This window comes from Panulirus ornatus, chromosome 12 (assembly GCF_036320965.1).
Source record: "Panulirus ornatus isolate Po-2019 chromosome 12, ASM3632096v1, whole genome shotgun sequence".
In the NCBI taxonomy this organism is placed as follows: domain Eukaryota; kingdom Metazoa; phylum Arthropoda; class Malacostraca; order Decapoda; family Palinuridae; genus Panulirus; species Panulirus ornatus.
The window spans coordinates 54,617,171-54,636,062 of record NC_092235.1 but is presented as its reverse complement, the minus strand read 5'-3'; the positions used below and the strand labels follow the sequence as shown (position 1 = coordinate 54,636,062).

Here is an 18,892-nt window from a genome sequence, read left to right as displayed (position 1 = left end):
GCGGACTTAATGACTGGGTGAGCATTTAATGACACGCGGAGAGTTTAAAAACTATGATTGGTGTATTTTCCTTTCTTAAGTATAGTTGTGGTAAGCAGTAGGAATTTTTTTCTTTTTTAGTGACTCCATTGACGCATTATGAGAAGAACGCGACTGGGTTTGCTGGTGAGTGCTTATGTCGAGTCTAAGGTCTCAACTTCTACATAATTCATAATATTATACAGTTTTTGCTCCATAGAAAAACTTGCTGGAAAAACCCTTTATTTTTTCACGTTTTAGAAAAAAAAGTGTAATGTCGGAATATATGAGAGCGAACTTTATTTTCATTTTCCTCTAGTTTTCCCGTAATTCATCAAAAGATTTTTGTTACGTATTTCCAGGTGACGGTAAAAAATTGTAGCTTGCCCGAACTATACAGAAATAAAGAAAATGAAATAGTGTAAAGTATATTGCATATGCAGATTTTAATATGCTTTTACGATGCAATTAACTGAACAATATAAAACATAACTATAGCGAACAGTAATGAGGAGAAAACATCAAAGAAGCACTGAACCTGTCGACTGCAGTTTCGAGTAACATTAAAGAGTGCAACATGAAACATAACAGAGATCGTTTCTGTCTTTACGTTCACGACTTCCAATTTGATTTTTATTCGTCTGTGGAATCAGTCAGGTCTGGTAGAGATCACCACCCACCACAAGCTGCTGGGACCAGTTGTGGGTGGTAGAGATGAGTACCCATCACTGGTTACCAGGACCATTTGTGTGTGGTAGAGTACCCGTATCACTGGCTACTAGGACCAGTTGTGGTAGAGGTGTGTACCCATAACTGGTTGATGATGGTAATATCTCGAAAAGAATTTACAAAGTTTTTAATACAGAATATAGTCTATCCAGTTGTGGTTTCAGACGTAGACTGGTCTTGATGTTATTAAGAAACTTCAGGTGAGGAGAGAGACGCGTCCATGGCTTAGTGATGAACCTGATGCCGTCACCAAGTTATCAACTTACGTGCTAATGTTCGAACCGTGGTGAGGGGAGGACGTTCGCTGGACGTTAGTGGGTGTGTTGCGTAAATATTTTGTAGTGCAGGTAAGAGGAGGACGCGTTGGCTTTCTTAGGACCTAGAAGACACGGTTCACGTTCTTCGCTGAAAACCTACGTGGGTGTAAAAGGAATATTTTTGGTCTGTACACCTCGACGGTACGATCCTTGAGCACGACGGTACAGTTTCATGTGTATGATAGTCTAGCCTTTAGCCTTTTCTTGAAGGGCCCAGTCAAAGACCAGGTCACCATGCCCAAAAGATCGTATTGTCTTGCTCGAAGTTCGTGAGTGTTGTGCTACAAGGGTTGTACCGTCGAAATCAAGGGTTATATAGCGCCGAGCTCACAGAGTTATATCATCTAACTTAAAAGGTTATACCGTCGTGCTCAAGGGTTTTACCGTCGTACTCGAAGGCTTGTCCTTAAACATTATACCGTTGTGCTAAAGGGTATTATCGTCGTGTTTAAGGACTTATTATATCTTAAAGTCTTCCCACCGTAACATAGACAAACGTTGAGGATACAAACACTACCTGGCGCCCCAGAAATTACAATAAGGTCAACAGTCGCGTCAGGCATCATGGCCAGTCGACATAAGGTCATCTGAGCAACCAGTAATGATAGCATTGTCTTATTCCCTCTAGGTTAAGTCATGATGACAGAGCCAAAATCTGCAGTTCGTAAATACATGTGTATGACCGCCATTACCAAGTAAATGAAATGTGCCTGATGATCACCGTAGACTATTATGGAGTCGGCACGAACTGGAATGGTGAATATGAGTCTTCGTGTTTGAGCCATTACTCTCAACAAGCGTAACCCTTCCCTTTCCTCCCGTGCACAACCTTCTTTGTGTTGTGAGTACGTTGGCTGCCCAGGTTTTGTCATGCGTATGTTTTGACGTAGCACAGATGGTGGTTTAATGGCCTGCAGCGACTGAGAGCCATTGGATCTAACAACATACAACTTTACACACACATACGTGGCTTTACACACACATAGGTGTCACTGAAAACATTAGTGTTGGCTGGAGAAGCATTGACATATAACAGTATTGTATTACCCGTTTAGATTTTTTTTTGGGGGGGGTTTAGAGATTTTTTTAAACAGCTGTGGTGGTGGCTTTAATGATTTTCCTCGACTTTATATTGAAATAACAAGGCAGAATCAGGATTATCATTAGTGATATTCTTATCGCGCGCGCGCGCGCATTTGTGTGTGTGTGTGTGTGTGTGTGTGTGTGTGTGTGTGTGTATGTCGCTGAGTTTGTCTGTATGTTTATTTGTGTGTTGAAATATTAGTTTTTCTATCGTAGAGTTGTGTTTGTGTCGTGTAGGGCGGGTGGCAATGTTTGCTAAAGGTAGACTCCTTCTTCTTCTTCTTCCTCTGTCCTGAATTCGGAAACGCTTTTATAGTTATTAGCACAATAAAACTTTAGTTGACAAAGACTTTTATGTGCAGTTTGGCTTTATCGTGGGCGTGCAGTAGAGCGGGGGGGGATGTAATGTTACTGCGCCCAGCCCCATGTACATACCAAATGTTGGGTATACTATATTGACTCCTTCTAAAATCTTGACTTTATTTGATGTTTTGCAGTTGGCGACGTATGGTATGGGATGGTTTGAAAATGCTCATATGCATGATTACTTTTTTTTTTTAACTCTTTTGTATGTGTTCTGGGAAGAGAGTTTTACACTCGTGTTGTCCCGTCTCTTAAAACTCTCTCTCTATATATACTTCATGTCAAGGTAGCGATTCATCGACCAAGCCTCGAAGGGGAGGATGAACAGCTAGCTCGGTTGGCTGTCTGTGAGCCAGTGGCCCTGCCCGGGAGTCAAACCCTGGTTCCTTTAGATTATTGGGTGTTGGAGGGTAGGGTGGCTCTCTCATATGTAACATGACGCGTCGCTCACACAAAGCGGCCCTCGGTCATGGCATGGTATGGGGCGGTTTCCTCTCGCGATAACGGATGGATAATTAGATCATAGGAGTTTTCTGGCTGTTTACTATTTATTGAAGAACATCAAGTGTTAGAAAGATCGTCCCTGAGCAGAGGAGCTGATGATCCCAGGACGAGAGAAACTGCTCCAGTAGCGTACGTTCTTACATTCCTAATCTATACAGACGGAGAAAAAAAAATAGTTTACGAGCAAGTGTTCTATTTTCTGTGTTATGAATTTTGGTTGTACCTTGTGGAATGGTTTGTCTGATTGTGTCAAGTTGAACACTTGGTTACTTTTGTTTGTAATTTGATATTTCGTTCATTGTGTATGATGAGAAACTTGGCTGGCGTATATGCTTACGTTATCTCTAACTCTCTGCTCTTCATACGGATGGCTGATGATGCAGTGGTCATAGAGGCATGTAATGAATGTCAATGATCATTTCGAAATTGTAATGAGCCAGACTTGATGGTCAGTCTTCTCGCTGGTGTTTTTAGGAGTAAGTGACTAGACGTTGATAAGGGCTGACGGACTTTGCATTTTGGTTTGGATTGCGACCACTTTGTGTTCAGAAGCCTTTGATGTGACGTTATATTACTGCCTTCTAATTTTATTAGTAACCAGATTTTGCTTTCGACCAAGAAAGTGGAATACATTTCAGAGAAAAATGGAAAAAAAAATATGTTTCTGTGGGATTATGGAAGACATATTATGAAGTGCGTCAGAAAAATCCAACGGAACTGTTCAAGGAGACTTTTGGCTCTACCGGTGGGAGGAAATAGTTAGGTTCACATCCCATGTACATTGGGTCTGGGTTTCTTAAAAAGCGTACGACCAGTGGCTCAAGCGGTCAAGCGGTACTCGAGTTCTCCTAGTGCTGGTGATGTTGAGGTTGGTTCTCTTTTGAGTCTTGGTGGTTCTTGTCTTGTTTTCGGTTCTCTTTGAGTCTTGGTGGTTCTTGTCTTGTTTTCGGTTCTCTTTGAGTCTTGGTGGTTCTTGTCTTGTTTTCGGTTCTCTTTTGAGTCTTGGTGGTTCTTGTCTTGTTTTCGGTTCTCTTTGAGTCTTGGTAATTCTTGTTTTGGTTCCCATCGATTTTGATGATTTTTGTCTTGTGTTGCTTCTCTTTGAGTCTTGGTGATTCCTATCTAGTGTTGGTTCTCTTTGAGTCTTGGTGATTCCTCTCTAGTGTTGGTTCTCTTTGAGTCTTGCTGATTCCTGTCTAGTGTTGGTTCTCTCTAAGTCGTGTGCCTTCTAATGGTGGTTCTCTTCTTTGGAAATGAGCACAGTAAAGGCACTGTTTAACCCCTACCGTTTACTGTTGTTCTTAGATACTCTGTTTTCTTTGCTTGTCCTTCAGAGTCTGTACGATATTGATGAGTACCTCTTGTTTTACAGTGCAGGTACTCTAGCTTGAGTCCTGTTAACCAGGTTGTCAGGTACTCATGAGTCCTAATAACCAGGGTGTCAGGTACTTAAGAGCCTTATTGACTAGGATGCAGGTACTCAGGAGTCCTATTGGCCAGAGTACAGGCACTCAGGAGCCTTACTCACCAGAGTTTTATGTCCTCTAGAGTCTTATAACCAGGTTGCAGGTACCCTAGAGGCCTGATGACCAGGATGTCATGGACTCCGGAGTTTTGATGACCAGGAAGGTGGTACTTTCGAGTCCTGATGTTGGCGAGGGTGGACGTCGAGCTCCCCTGTGTATAGGATGGTTGAGGTGGGAATATATAAATAATGCTGGTGTGGGGAGACTTCCGTCGCCCCCAGCCGGAGGGTGTTGTGTCCGAGCACGGAGGAGGAGGAAGAGGAGCAGGAGGAGGAGGAGGAGGATGGGAGGTGGTGGTAAGACCTAATCATGTTTCCGAGACGAGGCCATTATCTTTGTTACATGATAATATAATAAGAGACTCCTCCAACCCTGCCTGTAACATGGCGATGCTGGGCACGGGAGGGGGGCAATATGTCTCTCTCTCTCTCTCTCTCTCTCTCTCTCTCTCTCTCTCTCTCTCTCTCTCTCTCTCTCTCTCTCTCTCTCTCTCAGAAATGCAAATCTGTCTCATTTCTGCCTCCGCGTATTGCTCACTTCCCCTTTGTCTACCCCCCCCCCCTTTCCCCCGGTAAAGAAAACGGTGATAAAAAAAAAAGGGGGGGCTGGCAACACGCCCGTCCCTCGTAACGAGTTGGACTCCGTTAGTGGCGGATGGGAACGTGATGATGATGATGATTATTATTATTAGACCGGAGGAAATCATTCGGTTCGTGTGTCTGCCGTAATGATTATTGGCACATAAACTGAGTCAGGGTGTGCGATTGCCGTCGGGAAACGTCCCAGGTCGCGGGATGGTCTCGTCGAGGGGGGAGACACCCCCCCCCCCCCTCCGCGGACGACGACGGTAGTATGTGTCGTGGTGGACGTGTGACGACGGGGACGAGGAGGGGACGATGACCTGGGGGGGGTGAGGGGGGTTTACGAGGGGACGTTTCCGTGAAGACGTCCTACCGACAGTGGAAGATGTGGTATGGGACACAACCTCTGCTTCCTCCTCCTCCTCCTCCTCCTATGGTCTGTGTTTCTAGTGCACCTTCTGGTTTCTGTCTCCTAACCATCACCACCTCTTCAAACCTGCCACTCCCCGTCACTTCAACCTCCCGCTATCCACACCTCCTCAACCTCTTCCTCCTTCCTCCCCCACCTCTTCCACCTCCCCTACCCTATCTCTTCAACTTCCCCCTACCCACCAGTACACAGCCTCCTACATATCTTCAACCTCCTCCTCCTCCTCCTCCTCGCCTCATTAATCCACCCCCCACCCTCCCTCCCCGCCCTGTCCCCCACCTCATCGACCTCCTTCTATTCCTCCTTCTGCCCACCTCATCCAGCCCTGTCAACTTCCTTCCCTCCCTTGTAGTTCAGTCCGGGCGTCGATGTCTGGAGAGAGAGAGAGAGAGAGAGAGAGAGAGAGAGAGAGAGAGAGAGAGAGAGAGAGAGAGAGCTCGGAAATTGGAATAATATTTGCATAATTAGGAGATACTGGCATTAGATTGGAAATGGCCCGGGAGATCAGGTATACAGGCCGGGTCTTGTATTAATGTCACATTTGAGTGGGTGAGCTTTTGGATAGGATTGGGATTGGTCATCGTCGGAGATTAGGGGGGAATAGGTCCATTTGGGAGAAGGGAGATTAAGACTCTTCGTATCGTAAGAGAGAGAGAGAGAGAGAGAGAGAGAGAGAGAGAGAGAGAGAGAGAGAGAGAGAGGAAAAAAAAGTGGGTGTGAATAGTCATACTGTGATTTAGTAGCTTCGTTTGGGTATTCAGTGAGAAGAAATTATATATTTTTTTCATTTTTTTGCTTTTCTTATCATTATTAATGTCTGGAGAAAAGATTCGGCTGACTTGAATATCTTTCGCTGTGATAAACTTTATTCTTTCTTTTTTTTTCCTTCGTCCTCTTTTGTGGGCCCCCCCCCGCCCTTTTTTTTTTTAATGGGTTTTATGGTTTTTCAAGTTCCAGATTAGAAAACTTTCTAGTTCAGCTGCCGAGTCTGATTTAGAGAACAAAGCCAGGCGAGTGTTGGTCATGAGGATGTGAGAGAGAGAGAAAAAGCGTTAATGTTCCCCTCATAACAGAAGTCTCACGTTTTCTTACTGATCAAGGATTATGAGGTCTGGTTAATGAGGACGCTATTATCATTGTATTTATCATTATTATTATTATTATTATTATTATTATTATTATTATTATTATTATTATTATTGTCATTGTTATTATTATCACTATTGTTATTATTATTACTATTATTATTATTATTATTATTATTATTATTATTATTATTATTATTATTATCATTATCATTATTATTATTATTATTATCATTATCATTATTATTATTATTATTATTGTCATTGTTATTATTATTACTATTATAATTATTATTATTATTATTATTATTATTATTATTATTATTATTATTATTGTTATTATTATCACTATTGTTATTATTATTACTATTATTATTATTATTATTATTATTATTATTATTATTATTATTATTATCATTATTATTATTATTATTATTATTCATTATTATTATTATTATTATTATTATTATTATTGTCATTGTTATTATTATTACTATTATTATTATTATTATTATTATTATTATTATTATTATTATTATTATCATTATTATTATTATTATTATTATTATTATTATTATTATTCGTAGTAGTATTAGTATAGTAGTAGTAGTAGTAGAGGTGGGCAGTGTTAGTGTGGTGGTGGTGGTATGGTGGTTGTGGTGGTGGTGCTGCAGGTGGTTGCTGGAACAGTTTACGTGTTAGTAAGTCTGTGGCTGCGCTTAAGAAGTGTCCATCTGGGCATATATATATATATATATATATATATATATATATATATATATATATATATATATATATATATATATAGAGAGAGAGAGAGAGAGAGAGAGAGAGAGAGAGAGAGAGAGAGAGTGAGTGAGTTCACGTTTTCTATCCATGTGTTTGCGTTACGTTGCCGCACATGATTTTATGAAAAACTGTAGAGCGACGAGAAACATGTCATAGGAAAGAACATTGTTAGACGCCTGTGTGTGTTTACACCCACCCCCTTCACATTCCCTCACACGGACCCCCCTCCTCTCACTCCTCCCTCATACGCGGAAGTAATCCATCATGGTGGTCCACACAATCTCACGCAGTCCGCCTCTCTAAAGCCCAGATCCAGCCTCCATCTCTCGAGTATAACGCATACACACACACACACACACACACACACACACACACACACACACACACACACTCGTTCGTGGCGTCTCTGTTTGAAGTGAGGGTAAGATAGAACACTTAATATCCGGGGGTCGATATCTTTTTTCTACTTATTCCCTGCAGCCATTAGAAACACTGTAGATTGTTCTGTGAAAATAGATAATGTTCAAAAACAAAGGCGGGACAGGTACTTGCGAAGTGTACAAGCGGACCAACCAGGTTGTAGTGGTAACTTAGGCCTAATGGTTGTGGTTGCCAATGGCCTGACCAAGCAGAGGACCAGCACGAAGGTAAGGTCCTAGACCCAGCTGTGGGTTAAGAAGACCTCCGAAACCATCGTAAGGTAAAGCTACGTCCCTAGACACAACAGTGGGTGTAGAGAACAACCAAAACCATGATAAGGTGAGGTAAGGTAAGGTAAGGTGAGGCGAGGTAAGGTAAGGTAAGGTAAGGTAAGGTAAGGTGAGGTAAGGTAAGGTAAGGTAAGGTGCCTTTGGACCACAGATATAGAGATAGAAGACCTCTGAAACCATCGTAAGGTGCACGTAAAGTAAGGCGAGATACCAGACCAAGATGTAGGGGTTAGAAGTAATGTCTTCTACGTGCATGGCAACCGTTTTGTTTTTCTTGAACTCATTCTTCGTCCATTCTGAAATGCCACTTTTATATTGTATTTAATCTTAGTTGTTCTTACAACAAAATCGAGATTACATTCACACACCTTCGCCGTGATACACCTCTATTCTCTATGTTTTCACTATGGAATATATTTAAGGTAACATCAAAGAAAGCAGCTCCCTCGCATTTTTCATGCATTAAAAGCGTCTGTCTCCAAATTGTGTACATGGTGAAGTTCATCACCCTCTCTCCCTAGTATTTTTTTTTCTGTCCTCTGAAACTCATACATTCAGTCGCTGAATAAACCCTCTCCTTCCATAGTAGATCGGTCTTTCGCTGTCTTTCTTGCAGGATTATTTCGCATATTTTGGAAGGAATGGCACGGGGTGTTCATGGTATGGATGGGATATAAGGCTGTGGGACTATAGTAGGGTATAGGATTGGGACTGTGAGCGATGTGGGGCTGTGGTAGGGTGCAGGTTGAGGATGTGGGAAGTGTAGGAATTTTGCAGGGCGCAGGGGCTGTGTTTAGGATGTAGGGGTGAGGGAGAAGAGTATTGGGGAGGGAGAATATTGTAGTTGTGGGGAAGGGTGTGGAGCTGAGGCAGGATGTGGGGCTGGTGGGGGTAAGATATCAGGTCAGGGTAGGGGTGTGGGCTGTCGGCCAGCTACCTGGGGGCTGAGATTGGCGGACAGGTCATGCAACAGACTCGTAACACCTGCCTCTTCCCACGCAACCTGCACCTAACGGGACCTCCAGCCCGACCGGGGGAAGGAGGCCACAGGCGGTGGTGGCGAGAGAGGAGGAGGAGGAGGAAGAGGGAGCGTTGGTGCGATGGTGGAGGGAAAGTGGAAAGCTTGAGGGTGGTGGAGAAGGGGGAGGGGTAGCTTTGTAGTGCCGATAGAGAAGGGGATAAAGAACCCTTGATTAGGGTGGTATGAGAGAGAGAGAGAGAGAGAGAGAGAGAGAGAGAGAGAGAGAGAGAGAGAGAGAGAGAGAGAGAGAGCAGTTTAGATGATTGGAGTGGGAGGTGCTGGGGTGGCACTGGAGGTGGAGGAATGGCGGGGGGTGGGGGGGAGCTCTGACATGCTGGAACTGTCTGAGTTATAGAAAGGGGAAATGAGTTCCTCTAAGGATATCACGAGATGCCCCGAAAGGATGCTGTCATGGTTGCCAGGAGTAATTAAGGAGCCTCAAGGAGATGAGAGAGAGAAAGGGTGGGGGAGGGGGGGGGGAAGGAATGAATACCCAGGAAGAACAGACCACAAGACATTCACTCACTGATGAGTATGACGCAGGTGAAGGAATTGAAGAAACCTTGGATGAATTCTCGGTATCACACATGAATGAGAGACTCCATTTGTCTTGAGGCGAACATGCGACTCGTGCAGATTAACGAGGGTAAGGAAAGAGCTGTGTAATGTTCACGGTGAGACACACGAGTGAGGCAGAGGTTGCTGCTGGTGTAACACCAGAAAGAGGGTGGTATCACACAAGCTATGACGACCTGTGATGCAAGAAAATATATATTATAGTTGATGTATAGAGGATATGATATCGAATAATCCTGTGTTTTTTATCAGGATGGTATGGGTCGTAAGTCTGAGGAGAGAGTGGGAATATTAAGGATTGTGAGGCAGGGAAGTGCATGGGAAGGACAGAAAACAGCAAGACCTCAGTGATGGTCAGTGACGAGGTTATCAGCTGGAGAACAGGATTGATGTCCTTAATTCCTGACCCAAACAGACATAGAGCTAGTGAAGCAAGAGAGACACATCAGTATAACACGAGGGGCCTGGCAATGTCAGAGAACAGCCTTATTGCCTGATACTGCTTTGGACGAGGACTTTGCTCGCTTCAATAAGAGCTCGTACCTCCACCATACATGTTAGGTTAAGTTCATTTAAACAGAGCAGGTGATGCCTTAGACCGGTGTGGGGCAGCGAGACGTGCAGGAGACATTGATGGTTATATGGCCACTGCAGGAAGCCCTGGAAGGGGTGTGTGGAGGGAAGATATTGTTGGGAAAAGAGAGTAGGAGCCATCAAACAGTTGACGATACGTTTGAGGAAGCCATGAACTGTAGAAAAGCTGGAGAATGTTAATGCGGTTTATAAGAACACTATGGAAAAAGTAGAGAAGGAAATTATATCTGCTGTAAGGCGTGAAGGGAAGAAAATTAGGAACGGAGGTAAACACGAAGAACTGCAAAGAATGTATGAGGAAGGTACGTTGTGTACGAACCAATACGTAATAGACAGCAATGCAGAATCTGAGACAAACGTAGATATGAAGGGGAGAGGGAGAGAAACTGTAGTGATACTCAGAGAGAGAGAGAGAGAGAGAGAGAGAGAGAGCTGTGGCAAGGTGAAGGCCAAGTTTCAGAACGGCTTGTAAGAGACGGAACGAAGGAGAACTAGAAACGCAGCTGCCACTGATGAAAGACAGACAGAGAGATCACTGAGGGCAGTTAATCACTGGACACAGTGCGCGAGGGCGAGACCTACACAGAGCACTGAGGAGACAGCAGTGATGAGAGGGGGGGACACTGACCACTGAGGAAAGAACCTTGACACGGGGGAAAAGAGACGTGACCGAGGAAAGAGACGAAATGGACTGGGAACTGGTGAATGCCAGATGAGGAGCTCTTTGAGCGAAGATACAAAGAAATCAGGAAGAAGACGAAGACACAGAAGATTGAAACATTTCATTTTGAGATAACACGCACATGCCTCCGTACCACACACACACACACACACACACACACACACACACACACACACACACACACACACTCAGTTTCTGACCCTCAGAGTGGGCAACTTTACCCACGATAAAGCAAGCGACGAACTAGAAACCTGTGATGGCGCACTACTGGTGGAGGGGCGAACGAAGTGGAGGTCACAGGAGGAAACCCCCCTGGAAAACATGGTAACGAATGGTCACGAATGTAGGTTAGTGTTACAGGGTAAATTGTGTGGATTTGATCACTTATGTCAAGCGGACGGAAAAGGGAGTAAAGTACGCCACACTTACTAGGATATGGTGGACTACGGTAGAGGCCTCCGTGGCGCAACCTACAAATGCCTGAGTGACCAGAGGAGCAACACGAGAGATTGATCCAAGATCGATCTGTAGGAGTTGAAGGCCTCCAAACCGATTTTAAGATATGCGTAAGGTAAGGGAAGGTCCCAAACCTAGCTGTAAGATAGAAGACCTTCGTAGCTATTGGAAAGTTGAGGTAGGGGGGGTAATGTAAGGTCCCAGACCTAAACCTATGTGGGTAGAAGAGACCTCCCGAACGTAAGGTAACTTGCTGGGATAGAAGACTTCCGTAACCATCGCAAGGTAAACGTGAGGTGAAGAGGCAGGCGTTCCAGACCCCGCTCAGGCGGGGAGGCATGTATTCAGCTCGGGTGATGGGGAGAGGTGGCAGTCTCATTCTGGCTAGGGTTGCCTCTTGATTCATTAACTTGAGTCTCCCAGTTCCTCACCGTCATCATCACTGTTACCGCCCGTCCGTCACCATCAACACCTGGCGTTATCACTAGTACTGCCCTACCCCCACACCACCTCGTTACCACTACCACCACCCTCTGACCATCACCACCACCCCTTCGTCGCCACACCACTACCACCATCCTCCTCCCCTCCTGACCAGCGCCCCGTTACCACCACTAACACATTCGTAAGTAAATGATCATGCGAAAAAAAAATGAAATGAAACACGGGAGGCCTCCTCGTGCCTTCACTATCACCTCCTCCTCCACCTCCTCCTTCCGTCCCTATCCCCCCTTCCTAGCAGACTCGCATGCCGCCAGCGATGTATAATTGATAATTATACAATAAATTGAAGAAATTATAAGGCATGTTCGCAATGCGTCGGGTGAAGGATAATCCGCGCGAGCAATTATGAGCATGTTGATAATCGGTGCAGATGTGCGGCTCCGGCCTGGTGATTATCATGGCGCGAGCTGTGTGTGTGTATGTGTGTTGTGGAGCCTGCTGGCTAATGGTTAAGGGTTAATGCTGAGTTGCTACACTGTCTTACAGCATACATGCCTGTGTACTGTACTCTCTCTCTCTCTCTCTCTCTCTCTCTCTCTCTCTCTCTCTCTCTCTCTCTCTCTCTCTCTCTCTCTCTCTCTGATCATACATACATACAATGAAAGAAATTATGTGACAGCAACCCAGTCATTCGTACACTACCAGGAGACACAAGAAGAACATGGATGGAATAACTACGGAAATATTTGAAAAGAAAACGCGATATGTCGTTGAAAATCATTCCCAGATAAACCCAGAATAGATGACTGTATTATGCAGATGGCAGTAGGGAGGAGCAGTGTCATTAGTCAAGCAAAACGTGCGTTGAGAGCTACTCGCCACCCCGACCATCATGACAACATTTCGTCCTAGGTACTGTTAGGTAGGTGGATAGGTTCTCTCTCTCTCTCTCTCTCTCTCTCTCTCTCTCTCTCTCTCTCTCTCTCTCTCTCTCTCTCTCTCTCTCTCTCTCTCTCTCTCTCTCTCTCAGCCACTTGGTAGTGACGCCGGCACCGTGAACCCGCACTTCAGTTGCTCATATATCCTCCTTCCTTGGTCCAGTCTGTCTTTCCTTCTGCCCCACATAATACGTGGATTGCTGGCTTTAAGGCCACAGACACACACACCCTGTTCAACTATGTGTGTTTGTGTTGTGTGTGTGTGTGTGTGTGTGTGTGTGTGTTTATGAGTGTGACTTTATTATATCTATATGATTGCAAACAACACGTGTTCTCTTTGCCTTATTTTTGACATTGAACATTTGGATTGTGGAGTCGTAAGATCTTATTTTCAGTACACTTTGCATAATATGTAGGTGTATATCTACGTATTATGCCAAGTGTACAGTAGACAGCGTAGAGAATGAGGAAAGTGTTGGTCATCTTCATTTACGTGTCGTGTCCAGCTCTTCTCTCTTCTCTTGGTCTGTTACCATGTCCCTGCCAGCCCCAGTCCTCCCGTGCTACTGGTCTGTTGCCATGATCCTACCAGCTCCTATACCTCCCCTAGTACTAGTCCCTTACCGTGACCCTACCAGCTCCAGTCTTTGGTTGCTTGCAGGAAGACAGTACATTAACACACTGATTTACGTGACGGGAAATTTGCATTGATCCCAATACTGTTGTCTTCTTATGAGAGAACGACCCACATGATCTGTGGTGTAGAATCACTGGCACGTCTGGTCCTCGTCAATGGCCTCCCAAGCTCCTGGTTGTGTGTAGGGGGCCAGCAGCAGTCTGGCTGCCCTCAGTAACCTCCTGTTCGTCCCTTCTATTGTGATTATTTTTTATTCTTTCTGGGATTACGTAGCACCTTGGATATCTTTATTTTCAATCCTTCTTTCCTATCTTCCTTTCTCCCCTTCTCTTTCATTTTTTTCTCATTTTACTTCAATTTCCTCCCATCCTCTTTTCTCCTTCCCATCTCTTCTCCTCTCATCTTTTCCCTCCCCTTACCACCCCTTCAATTCCCTGCTTGTCCTATCCTCCCTTCCCCCTCTCCACCCCTCCCTCATGGGAGTTATATGAAAAAAGAAAACGTCAGTCTTTGAGCTGCGGGTGGAGGATGTTGCCAGCAATAAGGTCAACGAATATATGAGGTGGACACGCCATCTCCCCGCGGCGCCACGCCTCTCTCTCTCTCTCTCGCGCACACACACACACACACACGCACACACACACACACACACACACACACACACACACACACACACACACACACACACACACACACTGCTTGTGTGTGTGTGTGTGTTAGCATACACAGGAATAAAGACCTGGTAAATATATACAAGGTTAAAGAGACGTAGCAACACCATTGATAAAGTCCCTCTACGTACCATACAAATAGATGATAACAAACAGGTGATTGACCACGCAATTCAAATCCTGTCCCGCGCCATGCCGCTGGAACGTGCGATGATGCCATCCCCATATTTTGTAGCTCATCCTGAGTCATGTATCCCATCATGAAGCTGCTGTGCAGTCCCTTCTAAGCTGTGTATATGCTCTTGCTCCTCCTCACTGTCACCATCAACACGTCGTTGTTATCTATCTTTACCGTATCACACGAGACTCTATAATGCATCCCATGATTCATAAAAAGCCCGAGATTGGATCGTAAGAATCCACTCAGCGTAATAAGGCGCGTAGGATTATGCCGGTGTCCTGGGTCACGTTGGTGTCATCCGTAATGAAATTGCAGATGCTGGAGCTAAACCAGCTGTATCTAGCAGTGCGTGTAGGAGAGCTACACCCACCAGTGATTTTGTGAGATGAATTGTTAAGTTGTGGACGATGTGACTGGTGAGGTAGATGGGACTTGGAAGCCCAAGGGAAGAACAGACTACAGAGGATAAGGGAAGGTGTTTGAAGGACTGCCTTCCTCCTTCAAGAGGAATCTGTCATTTGTAGACAATTCTCCGTCGACTGAGGTTTAGCCATACTATGTCGACCCACAGTCAGTTTGTGGAGAGGAGACCTGTCCCATCATGTGACTCCTGCGGTTGACAGAACATGTACTAGCATTATGCCGAAGAAAATATATAGAGACCTTATCGTAAAATAAGAAGGACGTAACAAAGGAGCAAATAAAAGTTTTGGAGAAATTTTGATAGGTAAACGTAATGTGAATTGAGTAGTGAGTGTTTTTTTTTTCCTAAAGGAAACCTAAATGTATGATTATATTTAATCAGTAGTTTACGCTTTAGTTACGTTTAGTTTACGTTTTGGTTTAGCTCAAAATATATTTCGTGTTAGATATCTTTTTCCTGCTTAATAATCGCTGATTGACGTGTTTACTTTCTGGCGCTTTACCCATACCACGAAATCATCTCTCTCTCTCTCTCTCTCTCTCTCTCTCTCTCTCTCTCTCTCTCTCTCTCTCTCTCTCTCTCCGCCATTCCACCACCCTTTCTCTTTCCCCTATATCTCCCCCCTTTCCTCCCTTTTCCATTTCCTGCCACCCTCTGCTACCCCCAGTATCTTACGCTCCCTCTTTCCTCCCCTACCAATCACTTCATCTCCCACAAACCTCCTCCCAGTACCCCCATCACCCACCACGCCCTTACAACCTCTCCATCACCCGCTTTACCCTACCACCCACCACTCCATCACCGCCACGCCCTCTCCACCACCTCATCACCCACCACGCCAAGCCATCGCCCACCAAGTTCCCCACCACCCTATCAGCCACCCTACCACCTCACGCATCTCCCCTCCCCTTCCTCCCCTCCCTTCCAACATCTCCCACATGAGTAATGGAACAAATCATGCAGAGGATCGATCCTGCGTCGTCCCCACCACCTTACCCCCCCACCCGCCGCCCCGTAACACCCGGCTGTCATGCACACGAGTGTGAGTCAGGCGACTGATCCCTTCGTCAGATCAGCAGGAGGCCGACACCCGTGTGATGGTGACGTGTGAATGCTCGAAGCCACTCGGGCAGGTCTACAGCGGGGTGCCGTGTTAAGTAATCTGATAATTGTATTCATAATTTTTTTTTCTGTTAATATGAATTAGAGATAGAACACACACACACACACAACACACACACACACACACACACACACACACACACACACACACACACACAAGAGATTGGGGCCCCCACGAGTGTAGAACTTCCTCCCCTTACTGTGTAAATAAGTAATCACGAATAGGTAATGGCAAACACGCAATACAATGATGTGGATGCTAAGGCCAGTGGAGTTTGACAACGATTAGTCGGCCAGCCCACCTCATTCCTTCGTTGGTAAAATATATGGCAGACAAGTTAACTATTTATGGGTAACGTGATGAACACCACTTCTCTTCCAGCCAATTTTGTTTTGAATTGCTAGGGGAGGAAGACCTTAGTCTTGTGGAGACGCGAGAGAAGTTTTCAATTTATATTTTCGTATTTCGCTCTTGACTTCTTGTGAGATTCGGGAGCTTCAGGTTACTGTGTTGCAGTGATTATTACAAACCATGGTATCTGAGCAGCAGCCACCAAGGATTTCTCTCGCATGTGGCAATAGTGTGATTCATCCTGTTGGATTTGAATGAACGTCTTATTTCTTCTTTTTCGATCTGCTTTGACGCCTGGCGGTCACCTTCGTCATCAATACTGTCGAACGTGTTCGACTTCGTCTTCTGTCTGTGTGTGTGTGTGTGTGTGTGTGTGTGTAGACGACCTCTGCTGATAGATGGTGACGGAGGTTCTTCCCAGATGCTGGACAAGATTTAGATCCAAGAAGAACTTGATGAGGTAGGGCATGACGTGAGGATGGACATTCGAATGAGTTCGATGTAGTGTCCAGCAGCGACAGCTAATGCTAAGGATGTCGGTCCTTCGTTGCCTGTGGCGATATAACCAGAGAGTCCTTACCTCCTCCTCCTCTTCCTCCTCCTCCTCCTCCTCTTCTTCCTCCTCCGCGCGTCGCATTGTTGGAACCCATGCTGAAAAGCCAACTTAACGAGCAAATACATTGAAGAAGAACCGTGCTGGATAAATTCTGTCGTGGACATACCATTACAATCCTGTGAATACTTGTCCCTCTCGTGGTGAATTTATGTTCCACCGTCGCGTTTATCTTTGACGCGTGTCGTTGTCGCGTTATCTTTCGGCGCATGTCACTGTCTCGTTATCTTGTGACATTGTCACATGCGCGCATGCGCGCGTGATATCGGGGGGCGTGACGAAGATCGTCAGAATCCCCGGGGAGGGGGTTGGATGTGACGCTCGCAACATATGATGGGGATGGAATGAAAATCAATTATCCAGAACTCTGAGGTTAGCGAAATCGCGAGTGGCTCAAGAGCCCGAAGGTGGACGACATCTTAGGTCGGGACGTCATACAGCTGGCGTGGATGTGGTTGGCATCAGCTTTCCTTTTTGCTGCTCGTATGTTGATCTTTCTTGTGTCTTGTGCAATGATCTTACATATCTTGTGTATTGATCTTACATACCTTGTTTAATGATCTTACATACCTTGTGTATTGATCTTACATATCTTGTGTAGTGATCTTACATACCTTGTGTATTGATCTTACATATCTTGTGTAGTGATCTTACATATCTTGTGTAATGATCTTACATATCTCGTGTAGTGATCTTATTTGTGTCTTGTGTTTTGACCTTATTTATGTCATGTTTATTAATCTTATTTATGTCTCGTTATTGATCTTGTGTCATTTGTATTGGTCTTACCTGTCTTGAGTATTAATCTTACCAGGGTCGTGTGTTAATCTTCTTTGTGTCTCGTGTTTTGATCTGATTTGTGTATTAATCTCACCATGGTCGTGTGTTTATCTTCCGTGTGTCTCGTGTTTCGATCTTACTTGTTTATTAATCTCAGCCGCGACTTGTTGTGTGATCATGTCGCGCTGTTTAGTATTCAGATGGAAATTTACTTTACACGTAAGCAAGATGCCAGACCCTTCAGTTATTCAGCCTTACATTGGTGTCGGTTCAGGTATCTCATTGTCTGGTTGTATTCAGCTTACATGTAGACACGTGAAATGGTTTCCGGAGATGTTGAAAAGGATTTATGACTTATTTGTTTTGAGCTTTGTTTTGAGATAGGTTAGGGGTGAAGACAATTTTTTTTCCTTTCGTACATAGGATGTTTTATGGCCACTCACAGTGTAGTATAGATACGTGATGATTTCTGAACCGGATGGTCACGTCGGGTTACCGCCTTCACTTGTCCATGGATGATGCTGGCCAAGCGTTGAAGACCTGTGTCTCAGGGGGGAGACAGTGCTTGCTGATATTAAGGGGATGTGGCATGAAATGATACCAGGGGACTCCGCCAGGAACTTGCCCCACTGGGTGTGGTGTCAGATCCCTTTGTGGATATCGATGTTGAGGATCATTTGGTCGATGTGTGTAAATCGCACATAATTTCCTGTATAGACGCTGGGGTTATCAGTACGTAGGATGTGGGTTTAAGTGGATCTTCAGCACAGTGGAAACTTAGTATTGAAAGCATCATCATCCACAAGGTAGATAACAGTCGAGGTCATTTAGTCATGGTGTTGAGGAATCTACTGAAGAAAAAGGAGGGAGATGAAATGATAAGAAATTGGCGGGGTAAAGGGATGAAGAGCGAAAAAAAAAGATAAAAGAAGAGAGAAAATGATCATTGAGTTACAAAAGAGGAAATATGAAGGACCTTATGAAGATGGAGGTCCATCATGGTAAGGCAAGGGACGAGGGGTCGCTCCGGCAGGTCACCGCGGCTACCAGCCCTAGGAAGGAGGAGCCAAGATGGCGTGCACAACAGGCGGAGCCACTCGGTAATAAAATTTAATTGGCAACGCCCCCCCCCCCCCCCCCCCCCCTCATGTGCTCTCCTCCTGAATACGTAATAAGGCTACAAAGGCGAGGTGTTTTACGGGGGCTCGTGAGTAGGAAGAGCATGGAAGTCCATTATGGCCCAAGGCGAAGATGCTGCAGAGGCGA

The 18,892-nt window shown here is 44.9% G+C and overlaps 1 protein-coding gene across 5 annotated transcripts in view; it reads left to right on the top strand.

Annotated features, from left to right (window-relative positions):
* Positions 1–18,892, top strand: part of LOC139752068 (teneurin-a-like) — a 1,037,677-nt gene that overhangs the window by 647,556 nt on the left and 371,229 nt on the right. The gene's annotated exons all lie outside the window — the stretch shown is intronic.